This window comes from Bidens hawaiensis, unplaced genomic scaffold (assembly GCF_021521415.1).
Source record: "Bidens hawaiensis isolate Kalapana, Puna unplaced genomic scaffold, B.hawaiensis_p1.1 tig00031118_1, whole genome shotgun sequence".
Lineage (NCBI taxonomy): Eukaryota > Viridiplantae > Streptophyta > Magnoliopsida > Asterales > Asteraceae > Bidens > Bidens hawaiensis.
In genome coordinates, this window is record NW_027505204.1 from 24,827 (window position 1) to 36,588 (window position 11,762).

Genomic DNA, 11,762 nt, shown 5'->3' on the forward strand with positions numbered 1-11,762 from the left:
TATCAGGTTTTAATCTTGAACATTTTAGGTTTTAACCTTGAACGTTTTATATGTTTTAACCTTGAATGTTTTAGGTTTTAATCTTGAATGTTTTAGGGTTTAAACTTGAATGTTTTAGCTTTTGGAATTTGAATTGAACGTATTTTTTTTAAACCTTGAACGTATTCGCGTACCTAATCTACGTTACGATAATTGTATGTTAACTCACCCCAATAATTTATATATATATAGGTAAAAGATCTAATACAATAATCTTTTATCGTGCATTACGTGCGCGACTTCCTACGCCATCGATTTCAAAAAACACGCAATGGCAATCTTGTAAATTCTTTCGTCCCTCTCCCCCAATCCAGTTACACTATCTGCTCGTCCATCTCCCTCAATCCAATTATATTGATTTTTAGAAACCCTAAATCACAATTAGACTCACCTGCTCGTCCATCTTCCTTAATCCATCTCCACCACCACCGATCCACAACTCGTCGGCATCAACACACCTCCTTCTCCATCACCGGAGTCGACAACGAGGGTCCGGAAACTCACTGAAAAAACACAAACATCGCTCATCTTGTTTTGCAGGTTTTGTTTAGCTTTTTATAAGAATTGAAATAGAAATTGAAGCCGCTTGATCGGTTAATTTTTTAAATCGATTCAACTAATAATCAATTTGAAGGTTCAATCGATCAATTTTGAATTTTGATTGATGGGTCTTAACCTTGAATGCATCAGGATTTAAGCCTGAACGATTTAGGTTTTAGTCCTGAATGTTTTAGGTTTAACCTTGAATGTATCAGGATTTAAGCATGAACTTCTTACACTTTTGTTCTGAACTTCTTAGCCTTTTCTTTCTGAACTTTTTTTGTTCTGAACTTCTTAACTTTTTTTTTCCTGAACTTCTTAGACTTTTTTTCTGAACTTCTTAAATTTTTGTTCAGAACGTATTAAGTTTTGTTCTGAACGTTTCAGCTTTATTCATAACGTTTAAACATAATATTTTGAACCATAATCAGACCTCAATTAAGTGTATTATTCTGTAATATCATAATCGATTGATCGATGATTCTAAAGCCTCTTACAAATCAATTCGATTGATTAAATTATTAATTTTTGATCAATTCGAAGATTAAGCGTTTAACTTTTTGTTGGTATCTACTTCAACAACTGATTGAAAGGAGTAAAATTAATGGCTCAAACTAGTACAATTAGGTGAAAAATTGAAAAGCAAACTACAATTATTTGTTTAGTTATAAAAAATTGAGCGATTGTGTTTTGAGGTCTTATTTACAGGTAACAAACATTTTAGGTTAGATAACTCAATTTAGTTTGATATCGACATGCAAATTAGTTTGATATGGGTCGCTGGTTGAATTATATTGATGCGGATGGATGCTCGATGAATCAGTTGATGAATTAATCATAGAATTTGATTTAGTTATATAGAAAAGGGTTCAAATAAGAATAAGGAGTTTCCCAAGAATAGTAAGAACCAATAGATTTTTGGCATGTGGCATTATAACCTATGGTGAAAGAATAATTCTAGAAAACTATGTCGGTTTTTGGTAATTTTAAATCACAACCATTGATTAACATGATCCAATGACTATGATTTATTCCTAGTATTCCTAGAAAACTACTTCTTTTTACTATAACCCTCCCCTAGTTATATATATATATATATAATCATAGAATTAGAATTATATATATAATAGTAGAATTATATAATCGTATATATATAACTAAATCTAATTCTACGATTAATTCATCAACTGATTCATCGAGCATCCATCCGCATCAATATAATTCTACAATTATATATATATGTGTGTGTGTGTGTGTGTGTATGCATGCATTTGTACGTGCAAGAAAGAGAGAGAAGTGCATCGGTTTAATTCTACAATTAATTCATCGACTGAAAAACTCACTAAAGTATTGGTGGTGGATCCAACGCTATTAAAAATGAGGCATTTATATATATCCCCTCCCTAACTTCCTTTATTACATATTTCCCAAATGCTAAACCATAAATTACATATTTCCCCTCCTTAAACCACATATATTACATATCTCCCCATTTCATTTAAATTAACCAACTAAATGACCATTTTACCCTTAATAAACTAATTTACATATATCTCATTCTTAATAGTAACAATTACATATATCCCCTATTTAAACGCAAACCGAGTTGGTATTAAGACAAACATATCAAAGCTAATATAAGGTCAGTTTTTTTAATCGCTAGCAAATATAAAAAAAAAAGTTTACATGGTTTATAAGTTCAATATTTCTAGCCTGAGAAATCAACAAACTATATCACATAATATTGTATTGATGGAGTTTTACATATATCTCATCCCTATATTCTATCAAATAATTACTAATTATTTATAAAATGCATTGATATGGTTATATAATATATAAAATTTTTGATGTAGGTTGCGAAATAAATTTATTTAAATTGATTTTATTAATTACAATAAAAAAAGTATCAAAGTCAAAATGTCAAATTACGTAAAATTCACTTGAGCTTAAATAAATATAGGGGCATTTATATATAGTTGTAAAATGGGTAAATTAGTAATTGAAGACTAGAAGGGGAAATACGTAATTTAAGATTTAGAATCGAAGAAATATGTAATAAAGGAAGTTAGAGAGGTGATATATGTAAAAATTCCATTAAAAAAAAGTATACATCAAGATTGGCGGATTTATTTACCATGATTGACATATGTTGATATGATTATGATTGACCATATATAAATGACTAAGATCGATCTAGATTGAACAAGTATAATTTTGATCGACCTAGATTAACCAAGAATAACATCCTTCAATTTTCATGATTAAATTTCTAACTTTGAAAGTTGAAGGACCCTTTGTTAGTTGTAACAAAGTTAAGTTCAGGGTCTAATATGAAATATTGTAAACTTCGGATTAGAAGGGTCATCTAACCCCTCTAAAAGCTGACTTACAAAGATATTTTATTAGACGAACCGTTTCATCCACCTACGTTTTGAGACGGTCCTGTCTAATAGCAAACCTAGCCGCCAAGAATGGATTAGACGGACCGTCTAATCAGCCTACCAATTTCAGACTCAGGGCCGGCTCCAAGAATGCAAATAAAATTTTGGGCCGAGGGCGAAATTTTTTTTAGACCTTAAGTAAAAGAAGTATTTTGTTGGGTTTAACCAGTCTAATGTTTATATGGGCTTACTTGGTTATAATTTGGGTTGTGTAAAAAACTTTTGTATAAAAAAAAAATTAAACATGTCTCAAGTAAGGGTAAAACCCACAACCTCTTGATTGTGAGTAATATCCATTTGCCACTAGGCCAATCAAGTTGTTAAGTAATTGTATTTAAACATTAAATATACATATTGTTTTTAATAAAAATACATATAATTTTTTTTTAAAAAAAAAAATCGGGCCTAAAGGGGTGTCGGGCCTGTGGCCGTTGACCACCCAGCCACACCCATAGGCCGGCCCTGTTCAGACTGACAACTTGACTAACTGCTAAGTCATCAAACAAATTGGCAGCAAGGCTGTAAATGTGTCAAGAGCGTATCTATGCATATCCAAAGACTTTGAGCTATAAAAGGGGCTCTCATGCATGCTCATATCCATCATCAAACATCTGTTTAACATCCTAAATCAAACGAAAGCTACAAAACCTTATTCTTGAAGTTCTAAGGTGTTAGAAGTACTATAAATCGTTAACTTAAGTCATTATCTTACTATTAGGTATAATTTGGACATAAGCTCGTTAAAAGTTGTTTTACATACATTTAAGCCATGATTTTATAAGCTATAGGAATCAAACCTTGTTAAAATGGCATTGTTGGAATGTTAACAACATTTATAAACCATGTATGAGGCTTAATAACAATAAACAAACGTTGAAACGATCTTTAAAAGCATTTTTACATAAACGGGTCTGTGCAAACTGTTAGACAGACCATCCAACTATTCAAGTGGCCCATCTATAGCCAAACACAGACAAGATCATGATCAAGGGTTGGACGATCCATCCAACCATTTGACGCACCGTCTAATAATATCAAATGCTCGTCTAAACTCAGACACCCCATCTAAACAAGTTTCGATCAAAAAGTCAAAACACTGTATAATGGACATCATGTACGAATGAACTGGCCACAACTACAAATCTTTAAGAACCTTTGATTTTGAATATATAACATTGCTCATTCATGACTTGTTTATAAAAAAAAATACTTTAGTAAAAATAAATGTAAAATGGTATTTTGCTAAGTTAATTTTAATGAAATGAATAAATATGTAATATATATATATATATGGTTAAAGTAGAGAATATATGTAATTGATTTTAATGATTGGATAAATATGTAATAAATGATCTTAATAAAGGATATATGTAATTAAATAACCCTAAAAAATAAATTCATAACCAAACACCCTATTCGTTAAGCTCAGTTAATGACAATCTCAGTTAAGTTTGTTGGCCGTTCAAAAAAAAAATTAAGCTCAGTTAAGTTAATGACAATCTCAATACATTAACTAGCTTGTGGTCAGATATTACAAAAGAAGTAAAGTTGAGAATTGCAATGTTTGGACAAACATACTGAGAGGATTCCAGCTCTCTCTGACAATGTGATATATGGGAAACATCGAAACAGTGGCAAGCTGGTGATTTCCGCGTGACGGGTTGGATGTCCTTGTCTGTGAATGACCCAGATGTCCAACCTTATCACTTCTATGTTAAATGTCTTGGGCTTTACTTATTAATGTCTTGTTCCGTATTTAATACTAGTGTTCCTAAATGATTTATTGAAGTATATCTATGGATTAAAAATACCCCAAAGAAATAAAAACAATCTAACGAGCAAAATAAACTCGAGTTTTCTTATGTGCAAGTTACTGTTTGCTCGAACTCAGTTTAGAAATTTCAAATTTATGTGAGGCGGGATCTCAAGGTAAATCAGATCAAGGTTTAACAAGCTAATAATTTGTACTAATCGACAAGCGAGCTTCAAGGCAAGGACTGTTTTATAAACAACTTTAATTGTGTCCAGCTTTATACATTTACATATTGCCATTGCGTAGGACTTGCAACAAACATGATAAATACCGTAACCAAATTTTGGTAGGTTGTCACTAAACATGTTTATAAAATCAACATTGAAATGAGTCATCATAAAATAGAACTTGGGAATATAATATAAAATTACATAAAGATCAACGACCGTTTGAAATTTTGATAATTTAGTTTTAAATTCAATATTAATTTCTGATTTACTAGTTACTATTTCTACTGAGACTAAGAACAAAATAATTTGTGGTGAAATATGTTTTGTTTATAAACCCTGTGCTGCCATTAAGAGTTGTTTTTTAATTAGTGAAACAACCACATTTTATATATGACCGATTATTAGCTAGCCTCCATAAAATCATGAAACATATCATGTTGAAACCCGTTTGTTCTTGAAATAATAATATTGTCCTTTACCCGGTCAATATGACCATAATCTTAAACCATATCAAAATCCAAAAAACTTTTTTTATTCATAGATAATAAGATAAATTATTGGTCACATTATTCATGTGGCTCAACTAAACACTTAATTGAACTACATCCCACATCAATCAAGGAAATGGGAACGATGTGGTGTGGAAACAGATTGTGTTATTAATGACCCTATCACCCAAATACATAAATGGACTTGTATGTCTTTTATTAATTTATATTTTTTAATGTCTGTCTTTTTATATAATTGATAATGTTGAAAATAACATTGTTGTTTTTGCCAAACTGTGGGAATACTAATATGAAATTTTATTTAACATCCAATTTAATGGGTTGATCTTTCTAGTATAGAATGATTGGTATAATTGGTGTAACATCGCATGTTTATTTTTCACATTTGTACTTCTGATCCGTTCTAGCTTCTTGCTAGTGGGTTGTTTTCATATATAATGACATAATGTTTGTTGCGGGTGAAAAAAATTAACATTCTTGAGTTTATCATATTCAATATTTATCAAATATATACATATATATATATATATAGTATTTGCATTTTTAATACTGTTTGGTGATATTAACTAATATGTTGCGGTTAATGATATTTGGTTAATTAATCACATGTACAAGTCAAAGGGGGTGAGGTAGAATACTTACCAAATATATATTAAATGTCTGTTTGGTATCTGGTAATAGAACAGATGAGTAAGTGAAATGGACAATGTAATTGAACGGATCAATACAACTTCATTATCTTGTTTGGTTACCATATGAGAATGGAACAGATCATTACTTTGTTTGATATACAAGAAAAAACGAATGAATAAAATATAATTGGTGGTGGCGGTGGTGATGGAGGGGTAATTGTGGGTGGTGGTGGTGGTGATGGAGGGGTAATTATGGTGGTGGTGGTGGTTGTGGCGGGTGGCAACGGTTGGTGGTGGTGGTTAGCTAACCAGGGGCAGCCGAAGGGGTGTGCAAGTCAGGTCGTCAGTCGAGGCCCGTGATTTTTTGAGATAAAATTTTTATATATATATTTAAAAATATAAATCTTATAAAATATGATAGGATCTTGATCACCTTATAATTATTGGGCTGAAAACTTTTTTTTTTTTATCCATAATCCATTTAATCAAGTTTAAGTTACTGAGACAAAACTAAAATTAAAAGCTAAAAAAATCAAATAAAAAATTAAGAAATAATGGCCGATTGAATTCCTCCTTGGCTCCTTTCTTTGCCAACATACATCTAACTAATATATTAAAACAACACAATTTTGTCTACATGTCATTCACCTAGGTTGTCCACTAATATATTAAAACAACACAATCGTTGTTTAAAATATTTTGTTAATTATTAACACCTATTGGCCTTTTTTATTTCTGCTTAGTCTAGATATTTAAATCCAGACTAGCAAATATATAATTAAAGGTCGATTAGTGGAAAGTACTGATATAATTTAAAAACAAAAAAGAAAGAAAGGAAAAAAATTTATGCCTAAAAAGTGTTATTATGACAAATATGGCAATATGCCATAGTTACTACGTCATATGTACCCTTAGTTAATACCAAATAAAATAAACGAATTCAAAGTTGAATATTACTGACTTATAATAACAATCGAAAGTCCTGAGTAAATTGCGGAATTAACGCCACAAGTGTCATTCTTCAGCATTTCTTTTCGTAACGTTTTTATTGGTAGTCAAATTTGATTAAACAACTTGCCTACATTTTGTATTTGTCAAACTCTAAAAATTTATTGCGAGATAACTTAAATGATTTTCAATTGTCAAAATTGAAATCTATAATTATAATTTTCATAATTAAATATTAACCAACAACCGAAACAAATATAAGTTTTTAAAATAATTAAATATTAACCTTAGATAAATTCTTAAGATTTAGTCTTCTTTTTTTTTCCCCCTAACTGCTACTGATAGGGATTCGTTGTTCATATATACATATCTTGATGGATTTAATCCAACACAAATAAATACAAGGGTATGTTTGGTTGGCGCTAGGTGTGGCAAAACAAACCCAACTGGGTTGATTTGGGTTAACATGAATAACTTTTAAAGTTGGAATGGGTTAAAATGGATTAAAAGAATTTTCCAACGAGGTTAAGATGGGTTGGTGAAATCCTAGTGACTTTTGGTTATGGATTATAATGAGTTTGTTTATGGGTTAGAAAGGACTAGAACAAACGTCATCCAATCTTATTTCAAACGAAAACCACGAAACCGAACAGATACCGAAACCGACCGAAATGAAAAAAAAAACAAAAACAAAACCGAACCATATAAAAAACCGGAAAAATCGAACATTAACTGATACAAAACCGCATTTTTTTAATGAACGAGGACGATCGAGGAAACATTTTAGTTATTTTACATTTTGCGTTTTTGATTTATATTTTTAATTATTATTTTTATTAATTTTTTTGAATTTTTTTTTTGGGTTTTTGAAACTCTTTGTATTTTAGTCTTCACTTGGGTCAAATTGAGTTAACTTTACCCATGTTGACCCATACCCATCCTAACCCTTTATTTTAAAAATTCATCCTGACCCAAATCCATTCTAACCCATTATCCAAATCCAACACAACCCATTCATATTGCCACCTCTAGTTGGCGCTCAACACTTTTGCCCTCTCGAGCGACCAGCACTATGTTAATACCGGCGCCATCCCCTCTTGATGGAGGGGATTCACTCCATACAATCATATTCAAACACACACACACATTTATTTACTTTCTGGGTTTTTTTCAATTATTTTAAATGTTAGTTAAACCAAGTTAACACACAACGGACAAGTTAAATTAAAACTACAAATGCCTACGTGACAGTGATGTGACGGGATAACTAACTTTTGCTAATTAAACTGCACGTATTGGAATTAGAAGGGCGCCAAGCTTGTTGGTGTGGATGATAATCCTTCGCTAAACTCCATTACACTACCTCCAAATATGGCGCTATCAATTGTTTCCGCCAAGGTGTTAACGGACTAAGCAAAACTTCAAAATAGAAAGAATAGTAAATGTTGAATTTAAAATAGAAAGACTAAAATTTTGAATTCCAAAATCCAACTTGGAGCTATTGGATATATTTTTGGAAATACAAAAAAAAAATTAAACATTTAAATTATAATTTTTATACTATATAAACCAACAATTTTAATCATTTTCATCACACCAAAAAACACCCGGCCAACTCTATATTCTCTAAATCTCTTTCTTGCAATCTGTAATAAACGCCCTCGTAATCGAGACCTCTACCTCTAACCTCACAATCGAGACCTCTACTCGTAACCTCACAACCAATACCCGATTGTTAAGACCCTTCTCAATGCATATCGGAGACCAAATCACAACCAAAACCCGACTTCTTCTCATCTCAATTAATGCCAGAAGATCATGCCATACTATCTTTTAGTTTTTTTCAAGTATTATTTTTTACTTATTTCAAACGTTGCTTTATATTCTTATGTGCTTATAACTCTTATTCTAATAAAATGTTATAGTATATTATTATGTAGTTTTATTATCAATATTATTATGTTATCGAATAATAATATATGTAAATAAAAAAATAATTGAGTAATAAATACACTTAAAACCACTACACCTGATTTAAAAGTGGTGTTAATTATATTAATTCCGTCTACATGGCGTTTAGATGACATTTTAACTAGACAATTAGTTAAACACTAAAAATAGTCTTATCCCACAACACATAGCCTTAACTAAAATCTTAGTATCCCTCTTCATAGTTCATATGACAAACTGAAATTTTAACAGTCATTCTCAATTCATAGGACATACTGATCGTGGTTGAAAACTCCAGTGGGCACGGTATGGCTCCATTAATGTACTCGTCTGAAAACTTCGTTGTACACTTGTACTCGTCTTTCTTTATGTGTTTTCATTTGTAAATAAATTTTTATCATAGTGAACACACACAAAAATTAGATAACAACATACCCTTTGAAAGAGAACACATTTTAAAGTGAAAAAAGTATCATACGGAACCCCCGTACAAAAGATCTAACATTCACATAAATCTTGACAATGACTAGATGAACAAGTGACTTAATAAAATTCAGGATTGAATAGTTCTTACAACATAAATGAAATTAAATGATTCTTGTTAAAGATAAATTGTTTCATATTACGTTTATTTTTGGACCAGATTGCAATCAAAGAGGCACTATTGACTAGTGGTATTATTTTCGATAATCAAAATTGTTTATATTCAGTGTTTTTTTTTATAATTTTTTTAAAGAGTATTTTTTTTATCCAAAATGGTTTTTAAAGTTCTCAATTTTAAAATGGTTCTCACATAATCCCAATGTTATATATATAGGGTTATGATAAAATAAAAACTCACTTGAGTTGTGAAACTGTAGAAACTCATTTTCAACCACATGTTTTTAATTAAAGTTTGAAAATTGTGGTGCACAATTAAAATTAATAAAAAATGTTTATATTTTCTCTCTCCTGAAAAATTTGTTTAAAAGTTAAAAAAATTACGTAACAAATTTTTTTATTTTTCTGTGTTTTGTATTAAATGTAACGTGTATTGCATACATATGTAAAAAAAACAAAAAAAAAAACGATGTTATGTAGGGTTTTCATATGTTTTCTTAACTCAAAAGGGTTTTCAAACTATGATTCTCCTATATATATATATATATATGGGTTAGGTTAAAATAAAAACCCACTTGAGTTGTGAAAACTCTAGAAACATATTCTCAACCACATGTTTTTAATTAAAGTCTAAATCTTGTGGTCCACAATTAAAGTTAATAAAAAATGTAAACATATATATAACATTTTCTCTCTCCTGAAAACATATATAAAAATTAGTAAAAAAATGTTAAAAAATAGCAAAAAAAATGTTTTTTTTATTTTTCGATGTTTTGTATTAAATGTAACAACATATTTTACGTGTGTAACAAAAAAAAACAAAAAAAAAAACGATGTTACATAGGGTTTTCACAACTCAAGTGGGTTTTCATTTTATACTTTCCCTATACATACACACATATATATATATATATACACACACATATATATATATATATATATATATATATATATATATAAAATGTACCGAGTTAAAATAATAAACTATCACCAAGTTACAAATGAGTGTGTATATGTATGGGATAGAGATGGAATGTATAGATAAGGAATCTATAAAGTATATTTTAAAGGATCAACATACATACTCATAAGTTATAAAAACAATAATAACTTTCTTGTGTTTCAAAAAAGTACGAGACCACTGGCATTGCGTTACCAATGAGCCGTTCATGGAGGACGTGAAAGAGAGAACAAGGACATCTGTATACATGATAAGAAGAGAGAGAAGACGCTCCGTCTATACAGAAGTGGGTTGTGAGAGAGGAAGAGAGAGAAGATACCAATCTTAAAACGAGAGTCGTTCATGAAAGAAATTGACGAGTCAAGTAGGCGGTACTGACGTAGAGGTGCCCAAGCCCCACCTCAACGGAGGAGATATGACGCAAAGTGTGGCACAATCTCGTAGTGGTCTCTCTTTCTTGAAATTCATAGTAAAAGCAACAGTTGTATCGAATCAAACAAATTAACATGGCAACATTTAATGTTGACGGGTCCATTGGATACGTGGTTTATTCACCAACCAGCATCCAATACATACATTGTCACCAAATGGTAGCGATCTTTTTGTGTTTTTATATTATTAAACCAATCTTAATTGGATAAGTTACACGATCAAATGTATATGATATAATTATAAGAGACACGAGCATCATAAGCTATTTTGCGATTTCAACTCAAGATAATACGTTTTAAATATTCTAATATGCTTTTAGTTTTGGAAAATTGGAAATAAATAATCTCACATTTTATGTATTGGTCGATAATAATCTCACCTTTAAAAATTACTAGCAACGGTCCTATCTTTCAACTAATTTTGTCTCAATGGTCCTCGGTTAAAAAATAACTAACGTCGTTAAGTTTTTTTCCCTAGTTTCAAACCGATGTTTTAGGGCTTTTGATCAGAAGAACGATAAGAGTCGAGTAATGTAAAACTTATATCGAAACAGTGATTCAAATGGCTTGATTTTTGTTAATTGGAAATTCAAACAACCGAATTGAAACATTGTTTTGTCATTTAGATCACCATTACGGGATAAGTTTTACATCGGTCGACTCGTATCCTTCTTCCGATCAAAAACCCTAAAACATCGATTTGAAACTAGGAAAAAACTTAACGA